Source organism: Cryptomeria japonica, chromosome 8 (assembly GCF_030272615.1).
Source record: "Cryptomeria japonica chromosome 8, Sugi_1.0, whole genome shotgun sequence".
Taxonomy (NCBI): domain Eukaryota; kingdom Viridiplantae; phylum Streptophyta; class Pinopsida; order Cupressales; family Cupressaceae; genus Cryptomeria; species Cryptomeria japonica.
In genome coordinates, this window is record NC_081412.1 from 598,920,487 (window position 1) to 598,943,714 (window position 23,228).

Below are 23,228 nucleotides of genomic sequence, written 5' to 3' on the forward strand. Positions count from 1 at the left end.
AGGTTAAAGGAGATTGTCAATCAAATCAAAGGAGCGGGAGGAACCATTGAAGAGAAGGATGTCACAAGTAGGTTATTAAGAACCCTTCTACTTGCTTATGCAATCCGAGTCTCTGCAATCAATGAATTAAGGTCTGTACCCAATATGCTAGTTTCTTTGGATGCTACTATTGGTAGGTTACATGCATTTGAGTTAAGTAACTTTGATAACAGTGGGTCTTCAGTAAATAAAGTTGAGTCTGCATTTAGCTCTTTTCATCTTGATGAGTCTGATGATTACAATGATAGAAAGTACAAATATTTTGAAGGGAATCACAGTGGAGCAAGTGAAATATTTCGCAAAAACATGGAGGAGGTACACAAACTTTATGAAGAAATCAGAAAGCAAGAAGAGTTTGAAGCACTACTAGCCAGAAGGTTATCGAGAGGAAAAGGTAAGTACAAAGGAAAGTTGCCTTTGAAATGTTTTAATTGTGATAGAATAGGACATATGGCTTCTAACTGTCCTGACAAAGACTCTAGTGAAAAGAGAGATTACCGAGATGACAAACAGAAAGATAATCATTACAGAGGACACTGAGACTTTAGAAGAAGAGATAAAAAGACACGCCTAATAGCTGATGAGGAATCAAATGATGATAAATCAGATGAAACTGATACAGAGGAAGTTGTTTATGTGGCTATCAAAGATGGATCAGATGAAGAAAGGTATGAAGAAAAAGCTTTAATATCTCACATAAATACTAATGATTCTTGGATCATAGATAGTGGATGCTCACATCACATGATAGGTGATAAACACAAATTTGTTACATTAGAAGATTATGATGGAGGCTATGTAAGATTTGGTAATGATGCACCATGTCCAGTAAAAGGTAAAGGATCCATAACACTTCTTGACAATGCAAAATGTAATGATGTTTATTGGGTTGAAGGTTTGAAATACAATTTGTTGAGTGTAGCACAGCTAAACAATACAGGATATCGAATAGAGTTTCAGAAAGGAATTGTCAAAGTTCATGACAAGCATGGAAAGTTAGCAACTACCGGGACACAAACAAAAGGTAACACATTTCACCTTGACTCAACTCGGAATAAGTGTCTATATGCAAAGATAGATGATACCTGGATATGGCATAAAAGGTTTTGTCATGTAAATTTTGATAATCTGAGCAAAATAAGTAAGAAGTACCGAGTAAGAGGTCTACTGAGTCTTGAAAAACCTGAAAATGCTATGTATCGAGGATGCCAGATGGGAAAAATGACAAGATCAAGCTTTACAAGTAAGTCCTACACTTCTAAGAGAATTTTAGATCTTGTGCATACTGATCTTTGTGGTCCTATGAAAGTTCAAAGTTATTATGGTGATAAATATTTCATATTATTTGTGGATGATTACTCAAGGATGATGTCAGTAATGTTTCTAAAAGAAAAATCAGAAGCTTTTCAAATGTTTAAATGGTACAAGGAAAGAGTTGAAAATGAAACAGGAAGACAACTGAAATGTCTTAGATCTGATAGAGGAGGAGAGTTCACTTCTGATGAGTTCAACTTATTCTAAAATGCTCATGGTATTAAAAGACAAGTCTTTGCACCGAGAACTCCACAACAAAATGGAATAGCTGAGAGAAGAGATAGCTCTATTGTGGATTGTGCCAGAACCCTGATGATTGAAAAGAAAGTACCACAAAATTTTTGGAGAGAAACAATAAACACTGTTGTTTACACTCTGAACTGAGTACAATTGAAGAAAGGAACTTTGAAGACACCATATGAAATTTGGTATGACAAGAAACCTAATGTAAGTTATTTTAAAATCTTTGGAAGTAGATGCTATGCTCACAAAGATGATAGAAATGGTAAGTTTGATCAAAAAAGTGAAGAAGGAATATTTCTAGGTTATTCTTCTAGAAGCAAAGCATTTAAATGTCTGATCAAATCATCTAACAAAATAGTAGAAAGTGCAAATGTGAAAATTGATGAATTTGTAGAAAGAAATGATGAAGGAAACTCCAAAGAACCAGAAGGTTATGAAGGATTTGTATATGTTCAACCAAGAATTCCTACCCCTATCTTCTACTCACTGACTGAGTTCGGTGAAAGCATCAATTCGATGACTCTAAAGAATATCTTTTATGAGTTGACATTGATTTACACACTTTAGGAGGTTTTCCAAAGGTGTGCAGGAAACAAAAATAGTGAACAAGAATTGAAGTGAAAATGCTCCAACTGAGACTAAGTTGATATCTAACAGCAAAGGAATCACTTCATACATGAAGAAATTATGTATTTGTTTTCTTTTTGGCATTGTTGTCAAAGGGGGAGAAGACTAATGTATGGGGAGAAGAATAATGACAAGGGGAGAGCATTTCAACATATCACAGCAATCTGAATCCGAATCATTTAGGTCAAATCAATTGGTTTTGCCATCAATGCCAAGGGGGAGATTGTTGGCATTATAACAGACAAGGGGAGATTGTTGGCATTCCAATTACAATAAGAGATTTTTGGCATTTCAATAAGGATATTGAGAAGGTTGTTGATGATTATGGTTATAACTGGTTAAGGATGTTTACTGTCTTAACAATATTATTTTGTCATTGATGTCAAGAAATTGATTTTCTGATTCAATATGATGTTGCCATATCTTAAGAAATATGTTTTGAAGAGAATTAAGATGTCGGTAAAAGACACAGAAAGAGTGTGATGAATAAGGGGAGGAATAAGTTATTCAATGGGAAACTATTACCGAGTTAGACAATGATGAGATCATGATGTTTAGATTGTTTTGATATCCTACATATGTTATTGTTTGTAAGGTTAATACTATACTATGTTACCAAGCAAAGAACCTAGTCAGTAACCCTAAGGAACCTAGTCGGTAAACCCTAAGGTTATCGCTATCGGTTAATGAAGGCAGAATGTCTACTGAGTGAAGTTTAGTATTTACCGAGTTGGAACCGAGTAATAATAGAATGCATTGAATGAATAAAAGCATTATTTAATGAAGGAAGCTGATGAGCTGGATATGATTAACTGATTGGTATGCCGCATATGAAGGTTGTTAAGGATCTATGGCAATGGAAGATTGGTAGGAAGATCTACAGCCCAGATTGAACCGCAATACCCTAGCACAAGTTCCAAGAAATGTATGCAAGTTCCAAGGCGGGGTAAAACATTTTCAGATCGAAGGATACATTGAACCTGGTCAAGATTGAAGATCTGATGGCTATGATTGATCATGGGAAATGTGATCAAGGAGATTAAGCGATTATCAAATTGTTTATAAATAAGGAACTATTGATAAACAATGCATGCGGGCAAGTGTAAGCACAGGGATGCTACATAGTGATTACTGAGCACAGAAGCCTGAAGACCTGTTTGAAAAATAGAGTAAGGAGCCCAGTAGAGGGACACGATAAGTCCTATAACAAGATTGTATTGAACAAATAAGAATCTGCTTTAGCATTTTAGATGCAAAGTTGCAGACATGTTTACTACTGTTGTTTATTTATAAGTGACAGAAAATCTCTTAACCGAGTGGACTTAACAATCTTATTTGTAAATCCTCTAGCAAGGTGACATTCTAATTGAATGTTTGAAACCCTTTAACAAGGTCACTTCTAACAAAGTGAAGATCCTAACAAATCCGAGAGAAATCCCTTAACCGGATCACATCTAGCAATGTGTTTGTAATCTTTAACAGGATTTGCTTTTAATCGAGCATACTCTAGAAGAGTATATTTCTTAGTGGGTCTGAAATCCCACAGTGGTTTTTCCCTATTTGGGTTTCCATGTTAAATCTGGTGTTATATGTTTTATGGTGTTATTTGTTTATTAGTTTTCATGCTTTACAATTTTTTTGATAAGGTTACCAAGGTTGAATCTATTGAATATATTGAAGATTAAGTTTGTATGATTCACCTGCCCCCCCCCTCTCATCTTATTAACATTAAGCTGTTTTTGGGTCTTTTTTATAATATTATTAATTTCCATTTAAAAATTGTTTTGCTTCAGTATGTGACCTTTAAGTACTCTCACCGTAACTACCTTAGATTTTGAAGATTTTGTTGGGGACTAATCCCAACTACCCGCTCACCTAGTCTTTCACATCTCATATTCTTTGCATGCTCAAAGTTATCTGCAACGGCTGTAGCTATTCTGGCTCCAAAACGGCATGCCTCTATATGATGTCGAAGGCATACCATTCAAGTACGACAAGTCCATGAGAGTGACGTTCCTGGGACCCACAGATGACATGGAGATATTTGTGGTGGCGATGACATGGATGATGTTGCCGGTTTGCGTTTGATGTAAAATCTTGCTCGGGGTTAACATTTTCCCGATCGTTGTCACCACGATGCGATAGTTACATCGGACGAGGCGGTTAACATACCGCTAGCAGGGTCTTTACATTTTTGGTGACCGCCAGTTTTGATTTTTTTTTTTGAATGGCCACGCGGCTTACATTTTTTGGGTAACCTGCTTTATTGCGTCCACGAGTCGACTAACATCGACAGTCACGTGTTATGGGCACAATTTTCAATTTATTTATTTTTTAAATTTTGAATGAAAACTAGATTTTGCGAAAATTGAAAATATATTTCGTCCAGGAGCTTCATGCAGAACGCAGTGGTGGAGGTGAAACAAAACATTCGATGGTGTAAATTCATGTCGATCGTGGCATGACAATGTCCCCGGTTGAATCACTGAGCGAAGGAGCTGTGCTTCAATTGTAGTTATAGGTATGCATTGTCAAAATATTTGTGGCTTCGAAGGGGAGGAAAAAAGTCGACCGCATGCATAATGTGAGTTGTCTAGGTATATTGTTATCGCCTGTTAACATGCGGGGTTTTTCATGTGCAGGGAGGTGGTGCCTCGTAGCGCATAGGGGGGTGGTACGATTCAAGATTGTTATGTAGGGTTATGGTGGCATCAGTAAATTCAAAGTCTAATATATAACGATAGTTTTATGATTTCTTAGTCAACCCTGTGTTTTCAATTGTAATTTTTTATATCATTTTTGTATCGCAGAGGTGGTTGTGAGTGTGCCCTCAGGAGGTGTCAAGAGTACAACGATTTGGGTGGAGGCTTAGGCGGCTGCGGTAATTTGAAACCCTAGGACATTCAATAATTTTTTTTTATTTGTTGTGTCATTTTGTGTTTTGTTTGTGTTTATATTTTATTAAAAATGATGGACTTGTATATTCTGGGTTTGCATTCTTTGTTTTCATTTCTTATTTTTCTTTATATGTAGTGGGAAAATTTTCTTGTTTTTCTTTATATGTAGTGGGAAAATTTTCTTGTTTTGCTTTATATGTACTAGAAAAATTTTCTTGTTTTGGAGGCAGAATAGGGAGAAAATTTACTTGTCTAATTATCACGTTAGGGTTAGATACTGCACGAGACGCATGTTTGTTGGCTCCAAAAAGCTATGGTAGTAGCCGTCTGGTAGTGGGTCAGCCTTTTATCTTTGTGACTATAGATTTTGAATCAAGGACGAGTGGGATTGGGTTAGAATGCACGTTAGGTCTTCACATTGGGGTTAGTCATGTTAGGGTTACAAGCTGCCTCACTATTAGAAGGTGGGTCAGGGTTAGCAGCGTTACGTTAGAATGTGCTAGAAAAAAAAAACAACCACCGGCATGTGTGTCTGTGTATATTGCTTCATATATATATATATATATGGGTTTGGCAGGCTGCATATATTTTGGCTCATTGTTGAAGGGCGTCCAATTTTTGAAGGCTTGATTGTTGACAGGTCATTGTTGAGGGCTGATTTTTGGGATTTTGTTGAAAACCTTCAGGGTTTGCATTGTTTGTTTGTGGTTTGGCGTGTGCTAGTATATATATATATATGTCAATATGAAGTAATATACACATAGACACACACACACAGACACACAGACACACACAAACATGTCCTCTACAATACAGAAAAATGACAGAATAAAACATAGATAAAAGAAACTATGGAAATATTATGCTCTATTTTCATTATTCTCGGGTGCTCATTAGATTAAAAAAAAGAAAACCTAACCCTAGCGGTCTCTAACCCTAACATGATGGTATGCGTCTATTTGGGCTCCAAAATAGGCAAATATTCGACATAGGCTGAAGCTATTCTGGCTACATATAGAGGCAAACAAGAAACGCAAACAAACAATGCAAACCCTAATGATTTTAAACAAAATCCAAACCGAAACAGGAAAAATACGAGTTATAGAGGCGGATTTCAACATACTCCAAGCCATAGCATGACACAGAAAAATGCAATCCCATAAATCCCCCTTCAAAAGTGAGCCAGAATAGACGCAGGCTGCTTCAACAAGGAGCCCTTCAACAATAATATTTTCATTCGCGCATTACTCTCACTTTTCCCACATTAGGCAGATTAAAAAGGTGCCATGTTTGCTATCATCAAACAAATAGCAAATCAACTCCTAATTGTCAGCAAACAACAGATCAACTCCTAAACAAGAGAAGGTCACTCACAGTCAAGGAATGGTTGCATCAATCAGTCAACAACCTGATTTTGAGGAGTCTATTTGCATCAAAAGGCAAACCATAACATGTAAATGAGGTCAAGACTACGTAAAAGAAGATCAATTTGAAACATAAAATTTTACCTCTTTCTCTTTCATGTAGCTATTAGGTGTCTTCCACTTGTATTTGCATATATATTTATTCTCAAACATGTATGTTGATGCATGTCATTGGTATGATAGGTCCTTTTTGGAGCCAAAATAGATGCGTCTCATGTATGTCGATTCATGTCATTGATACAATCTCATTTTGAAGCCAGAATAGACATGTCTGACACAAGTTGGAAGCACCTAATCTCACTCAAAAACTACAGAATAAACATATATGCAAATATATGTGGGAGGCTATGTGTATTGTGACTCGATAGTGGACCTATCATATCAACGACATGCATCGACATACATTTCCGGGACATGCATACCATGCCAACTTGTCTTGGCGCTCGAACCCATGGTATATGATGTGGAGTTGTTGTCGAGTTCTCAGTTTCACTCCTCGAGGCCCACACAAAATTATTTGGACATGCTGGAGGATGGCTGCGGCATGCTTCATTGTTAGCACTGGTTTATTGTGCATAACATGCAAATTAAAAGCTTGTGAATGAAGGAATCGCATTCGGATGGCATCCCGACAGGAAGAAGAGGCCGCAGGCTACAAAACTTGGTATGTTTGTCAGAGAAAAGACTAGCACAAAACTCAAGTTACTCTTGCAGTGAGATGCCTCTATTATGGCTGCAAAAAATAGTATGGGGGGACTAACACCCCATGTTTATGGTAGGTTTTTAATCGTAGGTTTTGCATTTGATGGCTGCTTTTGTCTAACACAGTGTTGTTAGTCTGTACGACTTGTCTATTTTGGAGCCAGAATAGACACAATCTCTCAGACCATTGTTCATGTACGGTTTGTGATTTGATGTAGCTAACAGCAGTAAAGCCAAAGGCTTACACGTGATGCAATTTACAATTGGAGTTGGAGTTAGTCAATAATAAGGCTTGAGAATAGACAAATTCTATTGCATGTTAGTGACATGTTATTCAATTGCAGTCGTTGAATGTAAAATATAGTGTAAAATGTGTGATTAAGTTGCGTGTTAGTTGGACTATAGCATTGATTTTGAGTCAGAATAGAGGTGTTTGTCCTTGAGCGCATAACAACAGTATGAAAATAGGTGGCTAATATAGACAGCTCTGGCACTATGGCAAATTGACACATATAATTTAGGTGATATAAATTACTTAGTGGTAGTTTATATTGAATGTTAAACTGCATTATCATAAATGAACATGTAGGTTCCTTTTTTGTCTTTTGGAATGCATTTACTTCCCAATGTAGACTACCACTAACATTACTTATCTATGCAGGTTGATGATTTTCAAGGACTATTGAGCAGTTCCCCGACAAATGTCCAGACATTCCTAGGTTGTTACTCTCTCTCCCTTCTTTAATACTACTTGCACTGTAATGTCCCCTTACTAATAATCTTTGGGCTTGTGCAACTTTTTGAAAGGGGCTTGTTATATATATATATAGTTTGTTGTATATAATTTTTTATGTGATACAAATGTATGTATTAATTTCAGTTCTTGATCATGTAATATTAATGTCCTTACTTTTACTAAATTTGATAATGATGAAAATGAACAATGCAATTGGCTGATGCCTTATATTATATGCTATATATGCAACATATTAGACAATAAGATATTATTTTCCAACCTGAATGCAGTACGATTGTTATTTATGGATCTTCGAGTCATGAAACCAGTGTTGAATATATGAACCAGAAATCATGATTCTTGCTAGCTATGTGTTATAAATTTGTATATATTATGTTGATTTGCATGAGAGTGTTTATGTTCATCCCAGTGTATTTGTATATCTATATTATTGATGTTCGTGATGTTTGAGAACTACATCTGTTCGATGATCCAACTCCGATTTAAAGTGTTATTTGGGCTTTTGTTTCAGATGTCTCCGGTTGGCATGACAAACTCCTCACATGTCTATCCTTCACAACATTTTTTCCTTTTCTTTTCATAACTTAAGACTACGTTTTTAATAAATAATAATATCCCCATATCAATAAAGAGATGGAAGCTTTAGAATAGATACTTGTTTCAAAAGACATGTGTCTTTGGAATAATGAATTGGAGGTCTTTGTACCCATTAATTATCGTCAAAGACTTTATTAATGATAACGAATCCCTGTGTATTATCTGACATAGATTGACCATCTTAATTGCTGCACACTCATTTTACACTATCGATTTTGCCATTAGCGGTTGTGATTGACTAACCTGTCACTAACACATTGTAGGAAAGGTCCGTTTTGGAGCTAGAATAGACACAGCCGATGCGTTAAGCGTTTTTTTCATCCTTCTTTATCAATCCTTAACAAAGTCTAGTTTTTGTGTTGTATTTTGGATGTGGCGAACACAGGAAGCCTTTTTAACAGCGTTGGCGATGGATCATAGTCATTATTTCATTGCAATTGCAATGAAATAGTCATTATTTCATTGCAATTGCAATGAAATATGTTCTACAGCGGAATGTCGTGGATAGTTTATGGCTAAACCGTTAGCTGGGTTGTACATAACACAGTGACATGCTGACTTTGTATTGCAATGTGGGAATAATTGGTCGTGTGTTGGTTTTGTCATTTGTGGTGAATGCGTGGTGTTATTGATAGTGTGAAGAATATGAATTACATTTTTTTTTGTTTCAGTTCAATCATGTCAATTGCGTTGCGAAAAAGGTTGAGGGAAACTGTTGATCTTGATTATGGGTTACTAGAGCTAAAGGTAGATGATCTCCTGGGAGTTGGCCGCATTCACTTCCTAATGACATGTGACATTGGCCTACCTATAAGCTAATTAGTTTTAATGGATTATGCAACATGTAGTATTGCTTGGTGTTGTCACTATTTAATGCTTGTGACTGGAGAACCAATTTGTATACCTAGTAGAGAGTTGGGATTTCATACATGGGACCAGTTTGGCATTCATATCTAAGAGATTGAGGAGTTGGGCTTTCACATCTGGGAGTAGTTGAGGATTCAAATCCGAAAGAGTTGGGAGTTGGGCTATCAGATACACGATCAATTAGAGATTCAAATCTGAAAGATTTAGGAGCTTTCACATCCAGGACTAGTTGAGGATTCAAATCTAAAAGAGTCAGGAGTTGGGCTTTCAAATGCACAACAAGTTGGGGATTCAAATCTGAAAGATTCAGGAGTTGGACTTTCACATCAAGGACTAGTTGACGATTCAAATCTGAAAGAGTCAGGAGTTGGGATTTTAGATGCGGGACTAGTTGGGGATCCAAATCTGAAAGAGTCAGGAGATGAGCCTTTAGGTCAAGGACTAGTTGGGGATTCAAATGTGAATGAGTCATGAGTCAGGTCTCCAATTTTGAACCCATTATCAAGTCGGCTTCTTAGTGACTGCACAACCACACTAGTAATTATTTATCAAGGCATTATATTTTCTTTCCATCATTGCATGGCATGGTTGCTGGAAGTTGGGATTTATAAGTGGAAATATAGATATATGCATGGGCATAAAAAGCATCGATGATGTGTGCTATTTTATTGAATGACATGATGATGGTGGATGTGCTAGTGAGGAAGATAAGGCCATTGGAAATATAGATGAGGGCGATTATACTGATGCTCCAGGAGATGAGTGAAAAAGCGGATGTTCATAGCGAGCATGAGGTGAGCATAGAGCAGGGGACTGAAAGACAACATGATTCTATCAGCACTCACGAACATAAATAAGGACGAGGGGCGAGTAACAAGGAGGTCCACTATTAGTCATTATATATATTGGATTATCTTTATAATTCTTGATTAGTGCTAAATAGAATGTGACTCTTTGTCTATGTTGGCTGTGTGCAGCAACAGGCCGATCACAAAACAGAACATATGAATGGCAGGTTGCACTACTTTTGTCTCTTCTATTATTGTTCCCAAAATGGAGGTCGTCAGTTTTGGGATCTGGGGAGGCTTAATATGCATAGAACCAGACAACATCAACTTCCATTATTGGGGATTACATGATGCAGTCATCAACCATGTGGTAGTGGACAACCTAGCATGGATCATACGAAGAAATCATTGATGCACTTGAAAAAGAGGGAGTCTAATATCGAATACCAAATGGGTGTATGACACAGTATGCAAAAACAATGTGTCACTGTCCAGGTGTGCATGAAATATGGAAAGAAAACACATGATGAGCTTCCTTCCTACTGAAGGGAAGGAAGAGATAAAGGAAGAAATGCGAGTGTACAACAACAGTCTAGTTAGGGAGGCGAGAAGGAATAAGGTTTTAGAGTTACTAGAAAGAAAGAATATTGCAATAGAGGTAATTTTTAGTGATCATATTATTTTGTAGTTTACTAAATTCCTTTAAACATCTGAAGAATTACTTATTGAGCTATCCTATCTTGGTGCCCATATTTTAAGTGATAGTGCAGGCCATGGCAAGGAGGTTCTGGCATCGAAGGCTAATCATGAAACAAACATTTTAGTGAATGAGGTTGCATCGGTTTCATTGGGGAAGCAAAAAAAGAAGGCCGACTTCAGATCTTGAAATAAATGAGGGTGCACCTATTTTGTTGGGGAAGCCAAAAAAGAAGAATGTTGCGGAAAAAATAAGGTAGACTTCACATCCTGAAACAAACGTGCCAAGCAATGATCCTGCATGTGATTCGTTGAGGAAGAAAGAAAAGAAGAATGCACAAAAAAAACAAGTCCTACTTCATATGAGGTGACATGTTTGTCATCAACAGGTGACTGTCTATTTGCCTATCCATATGTGTGTTTTCATTGCATGGTATGCTTTGTACTCCAATGTGTAGTATGTTGACTATTTATTTCATGTCATTGTAGGTTGATTTTGATGGAGTTCATGGAGGGATCATGGACTGTCCCATGGTATTGGATGACACGGAATACAGTTTTCCCAAAAAATTAAGTCAAAAAGCTCAGTCTTCTGTTAGGTATAAGTCCATTCCATTGAAGAAGCTGAAGGAGACATCGAATGAAAAATTGGGTGCATGCAGTGGCGAGAAGATTGCAGATTAGTCTCCTGAGTTGGGGTAGATGATGGATGATAGGAGCAAAGAATAGTCAATGCAGTTTCCTGATGACACCGTGTGTAGTTTTCCCCAAAAACCAAGTGCAAAATCTCAGACATCTATTACGAGGAAGAAGGTAAAGGAGACGGCGATTGAAAAACCGAGTGCATGTAGTGGCAAGACAATTCCAAAGAAGTCTCCTGAATTGGGGCAGAGGTTGGAGGATAGGTGCAAATATGAACAGGTAATGTGGTGCCATTATGCATGACATGCAGTGCTATATCATCACATGGTGTGTTATACTATAGAGTAACTCTTTTTGTATGCAATCGGCCACGGTATTGGACGAGAAACTTCAGAAGTCTATTTTGAGGGAGAAGGTGAAGGAGACGCTGAATGGAAATTTGAGTGCATGTAGTGGTGAGAAGATTGTAGAGGAGTCTACTCAATTGGGGCAGACATTGGAGGATAAGAGCAGAGATGAATAGGTATTGGGCTCCTATTTTGGATAACAGACAGTGAGAGGCAGTATTATACTAGAGAGCATTTTTTATGATGTTGTGGTTTGTGTCCATTATCTGTGTTCTTGTTATTGCCTTAGTCGTGTAAAATTATTCAGCCTTGGTCTAATAGCATTCATAGGCATATGGGTTTAATGTGTACTTACACTCCTGTACAATGTGTCACATTTTGCATCATAATCTGATAGAAGAAAGCATTGAGAAAGAGTCTGGGGTAAATGATGATGGATGTACAAATGCAGATCGTGACCACGATTGGGGCAATGGGTATAAATAATTTTATTTAAGTGACCGCATCCACTCGTTACTGATGTAGGAAACCATGGAAGACAAAGAAGAGTGCACCAATGAAGATGATCACGTTGTTGCTGTTGGAGTTGAAGTCCACCTACTACTGGATGGGTAGTGGTTGGGGAAGATGTTGTTGATGGCCTGGGGAAGAGTGTAATGTGTCATACTATTCCAATCCCACAATATTGTGCTAAAGTTCGCATTGTCAAAGTATTTGATGCAAATGCCCACCTGCCTTGCCTAGGTCCTTTCATCGATGTCTTGTCGGATTCCCTAAACTCATGGGCGGTGTGGCCTATTGAAGACCTGGTCTGTTCCCCACCCATAGTAAGTTTCGAAGATGACAAGATCCCTTCCTCTGTCTTCTCATTTCATTGTTTATCTTATTCCAATGGAATGAAATAGGTAGCACTCGTATGATGTTGTTTGTATGTGGCAGGATAAAGTTGGTGAAAGTGTTCAGCCACAAAAAGAGCATGTTAAATGTGGCCCTGTGATCAGACGAGTCAGTCAGAGGCTATGATCACTTGGAATCACCCCTCCCAAGATGCATAAGAATGAGAAGAAGCATAAAGCATTCTACGGTGTTGTCAAATCCATTGCGCAATCTAGACAGCGGAGGCGATAATATTTTTCAATCATAGTTGTTGATCCTCTTTCCTAATATTTAGAGCAAGATACTGTGGTGGAAGATCCATCTTGATAGACTATTCAGATAGGATTTGGAGATGTTATATTGAGATGGATTTTACCTTACCATAGTTTAAACCCTCTCAATTATTGTTTACGTTTTAAATGAATTGTACTTTATTTTCAACCTTTCCTGCTATTTTAAGCAACATAACTGTAAAGGCTTGATTTGTTGGATTGTTTCATGGTGATCCTGCACCATCAACTACCCTTTAATAACTTCAGAAACTTGTCTTTGGTGCTAAACATTTTTCATAATGATAGTGGATGGTACAATAAAATTGATGATAGTCATTTATTGTTCAAGTTTTGTTCAAGATCTCTTACATATTCCAAACCCCATTCTTGAATTCCAGTGTGAGGCCACTGTCATTTAGCTGGGCAACACTTAGAAGGTTGTGTTTGAGACCATCAACCCAGTACACATTCTCTGCACTACTCTTTCCATTCAAAGAGATGGACCCTCTGCCTTTGACCATGCATGGTGCATCATTGCCAAAGCGAACCACACCACCATCATACTCCTCCAAGGATAGAAACTTGCTCCGGTCACCAGTCATATGGTGAGAACAGCCACTGTCAATGATCTACTCATTGGAATTATCAAACTGAGAGACAAGAGCCTTCTTGTCTGCCACATCTTCCTTTATAGCAACAAACACAATGTCTTCATTTTCTTCATCTGTGACACCTTCATCAACTGCCACAAAATAGTTTCTCCAATTTCCTCCTTTGAATTTCCTGAACCTTTCTGATTTGTCATTGTTATCGCCATTAGGATAGTTTATAGCAATATGTCCTATCTGATTACAAGAAAAACATTTCAAAGGTAGCTTACCTTTGTATTTATCAGTTCCTTTTGGAAACTTCTTGGCAAGGAGAGCTTCAAATGCCATCAAAAGCTCCTCATTATTCATTTCTCTGCTCTGACTAGGTTCCCCACTAGTGCTAGCCTCTTTTCCTTTTCTGGATGGTATAGCAGAGGCTTTAAATGTTGATTCAGTCTTTTGAACACTGCCATCAAAACTATTTAGCTCGTAGGCTATTAACTTGGCTATGATGGAGTCCAAGGATACTTTAGACTTGTCTATTGATCTCAGCTTCTGAATAGCAGTGACCCTTATTGCATAGACCGACAACAAGGATCTCAGGACTTTACTTACCACAGTGGAATCTTCTATTTTTCCACCTACACTCTTGATTTCTCCAACAACCATTTTGATTCTTATTCCATACTACTGAATGGTCTCTCCTTCAACCATCCGCATGTCTTCAAACTTCCCTCTCAGGATTTCTTCCTTAGCCTGTTTTTCATGATCATCACCACCATAGATATTTTTAAGAGCATCCCATACCTCTTTGGGATTTGCCTTGTCCTGAACATCAATAAACTCAATGTCAGATAGACTACTGATGAGGGCTTCCATGACTTGCCCATTTTCTTGTATCTCTCTCTTTTGGTCATCGGTGAGAGTACCAGTAGGAACAACATATACATTTTCAACATAACTCCAATGTTGAACACCCATGCTTATGATGAATATCTTCATCCTGTCTTTCCATATACCAATGTTTTCCTTATTAAACTTTGGACCTTCCCTCTTCATTATTTGACTAGGATCTTTTCCTCAAGCAGTTAGGCTTACAACATAGAGGACCTAGAGGTGCTCTGATACCAATTGATAACTCAATGATGAATGAATAGTACCAAACCGGTACTGAGAGGGGGGGGGTGAATCAGTACAGGAAAAAACATAATCTTAAACCGGTTTGACAATAGATACTTCAAATGACTGATAAACAGTGATATCGATTCAACATAGACTGCAACCGATAAAGCCAAAAGTGTCAAATACAAACATTAACCAGTTGAACACTTAGCTTTTCACTAAACTAAAAGAAACACTATCATTTCACCCTTATGCATAAATAGGTAGTCTAACATCAGATCTTCATAACAGTTAGTTCAATATGTTTTTTAGACAAGCATAAAATCCCCTAATAGGGTAAGCTTTAACCAGCTTGATTCAAATCCCTTAATAGGGTAACTCGAAGTTAATGAGTTCTGAGAAGCTATAGAGCTCTGGAGATCCTTTAGCTATTGAGTTCTTGAAATCCTCTAACAAGGCTACCCTGTTAAGGGATTTCACAACTGTTGAAGTGGTTAGAGATCAACAGGGATTACAATGATCTGTTAACAACACTCAATGATAATGCAGATCCATTTTGGCTCCTCCTCTCCTTCTGCACATTCACTTTGCAGGTATCTCTTCTCTCCTTTGGTTTGGCAAGAATCATGTATCACTTCCCTTGGATACACATTCACAACTTTTGCCAACAAGCTTAGAAAGAAACACAACATCAACCTTATAGGAAATAAATAGGTCAATAGCAAAAACCCTAAACCCTAAACCTGTTAGGTTAAGCAATTCAAGCAGTTCAATCTTGAACTTTGAATCATACTGCATTAAATGCAACAATCTTGAATCGATCTCAAAACATTTTCCATCGTCCATTTTCCACCGATTTCATGGCAGCTGATAACCCATCATGCATTATCACTGTTTGACAGACTTCACACATTCCCGAGGTAGATAGGAATAGTCTTCTTCATGCAAGATCCTTCACGCACATAGAGCTTACATGGCAACACAATCTGTTCTCCATTATACTGCTAACTCATCACACAAAGATCATTGATTGAGCCACATAGGCTTAAGATACTCCAACCGGAAAATCTTGAAATGGAAACTACCTACCAACTAGTAGCAACACAATGCTTCCATGTGTCGATTCCCATAATAGCATGCCAGTTCATCTTGAACAAATATGCCGCTTCACTTTGGCATATAAACCGGTTCATACATATGTCAATTCCTCTCTTTTTTCACCTATCACATGTGCTGGTTCACACCATGTCACATATTGACATCAATGACAACATACAATATCATTATGTCTTCATGTCAATTCACATAATGCCAACAATATCAAAATCCATGTAAGAAATACTCAGGTCAGCTTGAATCATTATGTCGTGTTGCTTGTATTTTCTTACATTTTAAAAAGCTCAATGATTAAATCAAGCACTATTATAAGACAACATATGAAGAATGGAAGTATCATTTTAGATTAGCTCATTATTCAATTGCATTATAAGCATTTCATTTCATTCAGAGATCAACAGTCAAAATAATAAAGATTGAGTATACATGGATAAACAAAAACAATTTGCATTTCATCATTTTAGGTTCATTCATTTCATTAGGTTTGTATATTAATCATTATCATTCATTTCATTAGTTTGCATTCAATCATAATTATTTACATTTCCTTAGTTTTCTTTAAGTGCATTTCATTGATCATGTGTATTATATCATTATTATTTGCATTAGGATCATTATCATTGTATTTCATTTTATCCATTAAGGTAATTTAATTGCATCTTTGCACTTAGAATGATTTATCATACCATTATAAACATTTCATTCCAATCATAACATAACATCTATAAGCATTCCAATATCATCTCATTAATATAACATATGCATCACCATATAGGTATTCATCGCATGAGTTTAATCAAGAATATCATTTAAGATAGTATTATAAGCATTTACATCCATTAAACATCATTTGCATCCATGATCATCAAATTTTAAATACATTTCACAAAATCATTTCATCGTATATATACACATCAAAAGTAAATGAATCAACGTTCAGTTGCATGCATAATCATTTGAAGCATTCTCATATAGATCATTGCATTTGCATCATTTAAGTAAAGCATTATAGAATCAAACTTCATTTGCATCCATGATCAGTAAAATCAAAAATCAAATTCATTTTCATTTCTCATTGCATCATATAGAACATCATCATCATGAAAATAAAGGAGGGAAAAGATCATCATCACATCATCCATCTAATCACTGCATATATAGATCAGTAAAGAATAATTCATATATAATCATCATCATATTGAGTAGCATGCATAATAAATCATGAATAATCAGCATCATATAGAGTCCATGTCTGCATATAGATCATCATAAAAACAATAAAAAATCCAAGTATACAATGGTATCAAATCAATAATAAAATACAGTGCCTCATCAATATAAATCAAGTCTAGAAATCACGGTTGTCATGTGCCACTACCACCTAACTTTGTCCGTCTCTGTGGTTGTGGATGAGACGATCCCCCAGATGGTTGTGCACCTTGATCTCTACTCCTCTGAGGAGGTCCCATAACTTCGTCATTGCTGGTATCCATCTTGTTGAAAACAGGAGTAGTCTAATAACTCCCTACTCTCTGGCTCTCTGCAAATAAATCCCCATATCATCTGTGCTAGTATGTTGTCTCCTTCCCAGACCAATATAGTTCTCTGATAGTATTAGTTGAGAGAGTTCCAGATCCAACCTGCTAAATGTGATCAAGTAGGACCTGAGTATCATGTTGTCTCCTAACAACCTTGTCTCTCTTGGTCATAAGTGTTTACACTTGTGCCTTGAGCTGATCTATCTGTGATCTGAGATCATCTAGGCTCTCCCGTTGTGGCACATCATGTATAGGTATATCATGTATGCCCTCATCTGCACCTGTATCCCCACCTACCTCTCCACCTGCTGGTATCTCAACCCGAGTAGCTCTCAAGATCTGTCGCCTAATGAGAGGAACATGATCCTTAGAGTCCTCCTCACCTTTATCCCAACCACCCTGAGCTTTAATAACCCCAAGATTTGGATGAATCTTATCAAAATTCATACCTCTCCCTCAACCCCTATCCAACCCTCCACCTCTGCCTGAACCTGCAGAGGGTAATCCTCTTGCTGTCGTCATCTCTCCTTTGTCGGTATCTTGACCAATCTATCCTGCATCCCTTCCTGCTAGAGGAAGCACTCCTCCTACTCTCCCATTCCTACCAACTACTCCAAAAGGTCCTCCTCAGACTCTCAATCAACTTCCTCTCTTTCTGAGTCTCCTACCTCCTCCTCCATCTTCTCCCTCATCCCCCTCATCCTCTCTAGCCTCTCAAGCATCTCTAAGCTCTTGCCTCCATCTCTGTCTCCTAACAACAAGATCATCTGAATCATCCTTCTCATCTCCTGAGATGGGAGGAGGGTCTGTTGGATCAATGATATGAGGAAAAGGATATGCAATCATAGACTGTGCGTAATTCGCTGTGACCCTGGCATCCAAAATGTGTGATCTCAAATCACATGCAACCATAGGAGAAACCAAAAAATATGTATGCATTATCTCAAATGATAAGGAAGGGCCCCAATCTTGCCTATCCTTGTATTATTGTGCATACATGGTGACACCGGAAGGCATGAACTGAAGAATCCTGAACTGTCTCAATTGCGACCAAATAACTGTCGCTCAATAATATATGGAGTACGACCAATCAAATACCTAGTCTACAAAATAAATGGTAAAGTTTGTGCATCCTCCATCTAGGGCTTAAATAATCAATGTAAGGTCTCCAAATGATAGTATCCATAGAATCCATAACCCAATGCCAACACTTCATCTTACCCAGCTTCGACTAAGTAAGGATACCTCCATATAAATAGACATAAGGTTGTCCATCACCATGAACTCTATGATGAATAGGTCAGGTAATAGCAATGTGCTCCCAACACCAGACCTGTAAAAGTGTGCATCCAGTAGATAGACTGGCACTATCATCATAGACAATCTGATGAAGATCATGATATAAATGAGAAAGCATACAAACACCCCAAGCATAGCAAGTCCGTTGCTGCATCATGCTCTGTAAGATCCCACCCCACCCAACAACAAAACCTTGAGATCTCCTCTCAGGACACATGAATCCGCCAATCAAGCCTTCCAGAATCACTAGGACAGTCTCGTAGTACATGATCATATCCTCCCATCGAATCTCTCCTCTATCAATGCTCTCATCACTGAACATGGCTCTACAAGCCTCTGTCCCTCCAAGATCCTGGTAATCACACTGGACTAGCTCACCAGTAATGAGGATGTGCAAGATCCTGTAGACATCCTTGAGCGTCACACTAATCTCACTAGTGGGAAGGTGAAAAGTGTTGTGCTTGCTATGCCATCTCTCAGCTAATGCAATCAACAAACCCATCTTATGTGTGATAATAGGCATATATAGCAGATGACATAATCCACATGCATCTATGTGTCTAATCTCAGTCTATGTCAACTCTGGAACTAGATGGTGCATGGCCAAAAATTTCTCCCAACACTAGAGAACATCGATTTTATCCTGTTTAACAAGATAATTTGATCTCTATCAATCATCTATCTATCTATCAAATCTAAGAGATCACTAATCTATCAATTTATCAATCAAACGATCAATCATATCAATAATCGATAAAATCTTTTCTACCAAGCAAATTAGGCTATCAAAACAAACTTAAAACCATCAATCATGGTTTTCTATCAATCAATGAGTTCAATCAACTCTATCACGCTTTTCATTAGAGACTAAATCGGCCTCTTAGAGCTAATCTATCAATCAGTCATTTATCCTATTAATCAAAAAAATTCAAATTTTCTATCAATCAGGCATCAATCAGCATACATATCTATCACATTCACGCATCAAAATAACAAATCAAATCATCTAAATGAATTTTAACATAGTCAAAACCAAACAAATTCATTTTAACCAAATGTGTTATTCATCAAAGAAGAAGCGCTATTCTATTGAGCACGGGCGCTAAATCACACAAATGCGCGAATCCATTTAACAAATGCGCTAACACTCAGAGAAAAAGCAAGAAAACTCTTGAATGCGCTAACCTTTTTGACAAATGCGTGAACACATGGAGCAAAAACAAGAAACTATCAAATGCACAAACATTCTTATCAAAAGAGAGAACATACGATGAATAAGTGCAAAACTACGAAGCAAAAGCGCTAAACAATGTGCTAAAAATAAAAAAAATTACAAACTAGACCTCACACGTACCAAAAATCATGAAATCTGTATGGAAAATTACAAACAAGCTTGGGATAAAGTTACTCATCGATGGGTCGTACTTAGGAGGTCTCTCGAAACGATGAACACACTTAAAATGATGGTTCTCTAAAGGCATAACCATTTTGCTAGCTAAACACACCAATTTCTTTTCACTCCAAAAGCTGACAAGAATGCAAATGAGGATAAAATTGACCTAGGTTAATTTTACAATTACCTTTTGAAGGGGTAATTAATGCTTTTTAAGTGGTGCAATTTTATTTATTTTTCAAAAATAAATCTAATTGAGAGATTTTTTTTCTAGATCAATTATTGTGAGATTAATCGCTCAATCAAACTTTTTAAACAATTTCATGATCAATCTCTCGAGGGGGCACCCAATCAGAATTTTTATCTTCATCAGGCGCATTATCGAGACTTGATTTAATCTTTGAAACAATGTTGTCTCACTATCATTTCAAAGAGGGGCAAAATGTATACACATAAAAATGGTTATGAGCGATTAAATAAATATTTTATATTTATTTAAATTCTTCTATTAAATAGTTAATTTGAAAAGATTAATTTATTTAATTCATTTTATATTCCTCTATTAATTAATTTAATTGAAACATTTTATTAATTAATTCATTATATTTTTTTCTTCTAATCAATTAATTAAATATCTAATATTTAATTATTTCTCTATTTTCTATCCTATAGTCTCATTAATTAAATAATTTCTTAATTATTTAATCTCTTTTCCAACTCACCTTTCCATCTCTACTTCATCTTTCCTTTGCCAACTCATCCACCGTGCGGCTAAATTAATTCAACAAAATTAAATAAAATAAAACATTTATTAGCCACTTATCTCCAACTTCCAAAATAAATTAAATATTGTGTACATACACATATTTCCTTACCTTCTTCTATATTCTCTCCAACATCCCTATGTCTTAGGAGGACTTGAGTCCACTTGTCTTCTCATTCCTACATCTTCTCCAACTATCATATATCCTCACAAGTCTTGAACTCAATCAAGGTGAGATAATTGACATTTGTCTTCTCCTTCCCCCTTTCTTTCAACCTTCAACTTTTTCCTCATAGCCATCCAATTTGTAAGATTTGATCATGATCGTTGATCTTTTCCACCTAAGCTCATGCACTAAAAAATCTATAAAAAGAGATCTCCTAAACCATTTTGAAACTAATAGCTAATCTTATAGTCATTCTAGGAGTTTTTATCTTGCATTCGGGAGTTTGAGTTTGAAGCAATTAGCATCTTAAGAATTTATTTCATAGCTTAATATCATGTTAGCTTAAATCATTTGCATATGCATATCATAGCATCAGTTAACTATCCGTCCATTCTTCATTTGCCATCTTGGAAGCTACCAGTGCTTGTCTAAGAGAAAATCATCTGCAACGAAGAACAATGGAGTTAGGACATAATGAGATGTAAACCATGGAAGGTATAATTTTGTTTACTTTGTTTATTTCATGTTACTTCATTTGTTGATGCTAAGTTTTCCTGTAGCTTTCTTTTATATTTCATGATGTACTAACAAGTTTCAAGTCAATTTTTTGGAGTTCAACTTTAGGCTCAACACCAAATATACTCACTTTCCCTAGAATTGGGAGACGAGATTCTACCAAACAAATAGATGGAAAACAAAGGCAAAACATCTATCCATCAAAGAGACATATGACACATGAATCTTTATGAGTGACACCAACAACACTACTCGACCATGCAAGAACAAATTGCTAGCCGAAAATACAAGTAACAATGATCTAAAGAACACTGGTCAATTGACGATGTCACCTCCACAAAATTCAAATGCAAGAGTTTCTATATGTTAAAAGATATGTCTCACTGAAATATAACCACTGCATCTAGCTAGTAAATAGGAACAGTAATGTATACATATCTCACTCCAAGGAGAAACCAAGGAAACATTAACAACAATTTAAGAAACCCCCCATGATGCTAACAATGGAGAGAGATGATAGGTCCACTGAAATAGTGTGACACCAAGATGTGCATGAAGGAGAATATAAATGTGCACAAGAAAGTACCTACAACTGAAAAAGGATATGCAACCAAAGAAGGCAAGTATGTGTTGAACACATAGTACCACTGAGAGGGGGTGAATCAGTGGTTCCTAAGCTTTTTGACTTTCAAAGCAACTTTAGAATACCGGTTATTATCTTAAGCACTAAGCAATCAAATCGGTAAATCAACAAAGGAAAAACCAAAGAGATCAATCACACTAATGCAACCCACAACATTAGATATACGAGGAAAACCCAATATGGGAAAAACCTCGGTGAGAAATGCTGCTGGAGACTACTGCTCCAATCCAGCCTCACAAGTAAAACACTGGATTACAAAGATTTATTTGTATTTTAAATGATATTGTAAATGTTGAAGCACTATACATAGAAAGAAGAAAACTAACATTGCAGTTATGTTATTCCAACTGGAAACCTGATTGTACACTGCAGTTGTTTACAATTTTCTCAAAGGTTACATATTTTACACATATTCAACATCGATAGGTACAACACAAATCTTCTAACTTCCAATTATCATACTATTCAGGGGGCCATACATGATTAACAAATTCACTGAAGTTATGCTTTGGTCCAATCAAATCATTTATCCCACGAAACTCTCTCTATCGCATTTCTCGAACCAATCCATAGTAGGTCTCAATTACTTTGTAGGTTGTTTTGAGCATCTACATAGCCCCCTCAAACATTTCTATTTCCTAGTTTTGAAGGTTGTGCACCTGTTCACATGTTCTCTTTAGTTCTTCGACGGTCTCGTGACAATTTGAGATGATGTTATTTGCAAGCAACTCAATATCACTTTCATTGTTTCCAAACAAGCCAACAGATTTCGAGTCAGATGCTAAAGCATTAGCATCCCGTGCTTTTAGGGGTGTCGGTTGATGTTGAGATAAATCGCTGAAAATTGTGATTACATCAACATCTTCATTTAATCGTGCCATGATCTGTTAACATGTAATAAGATCATATTATATAGAAATAATTATCATGTTGTTGAAATGTATTAGTCTAAAAAAACACTTATTAATAAGTGTAAACTTTATGTTTTTTAAGT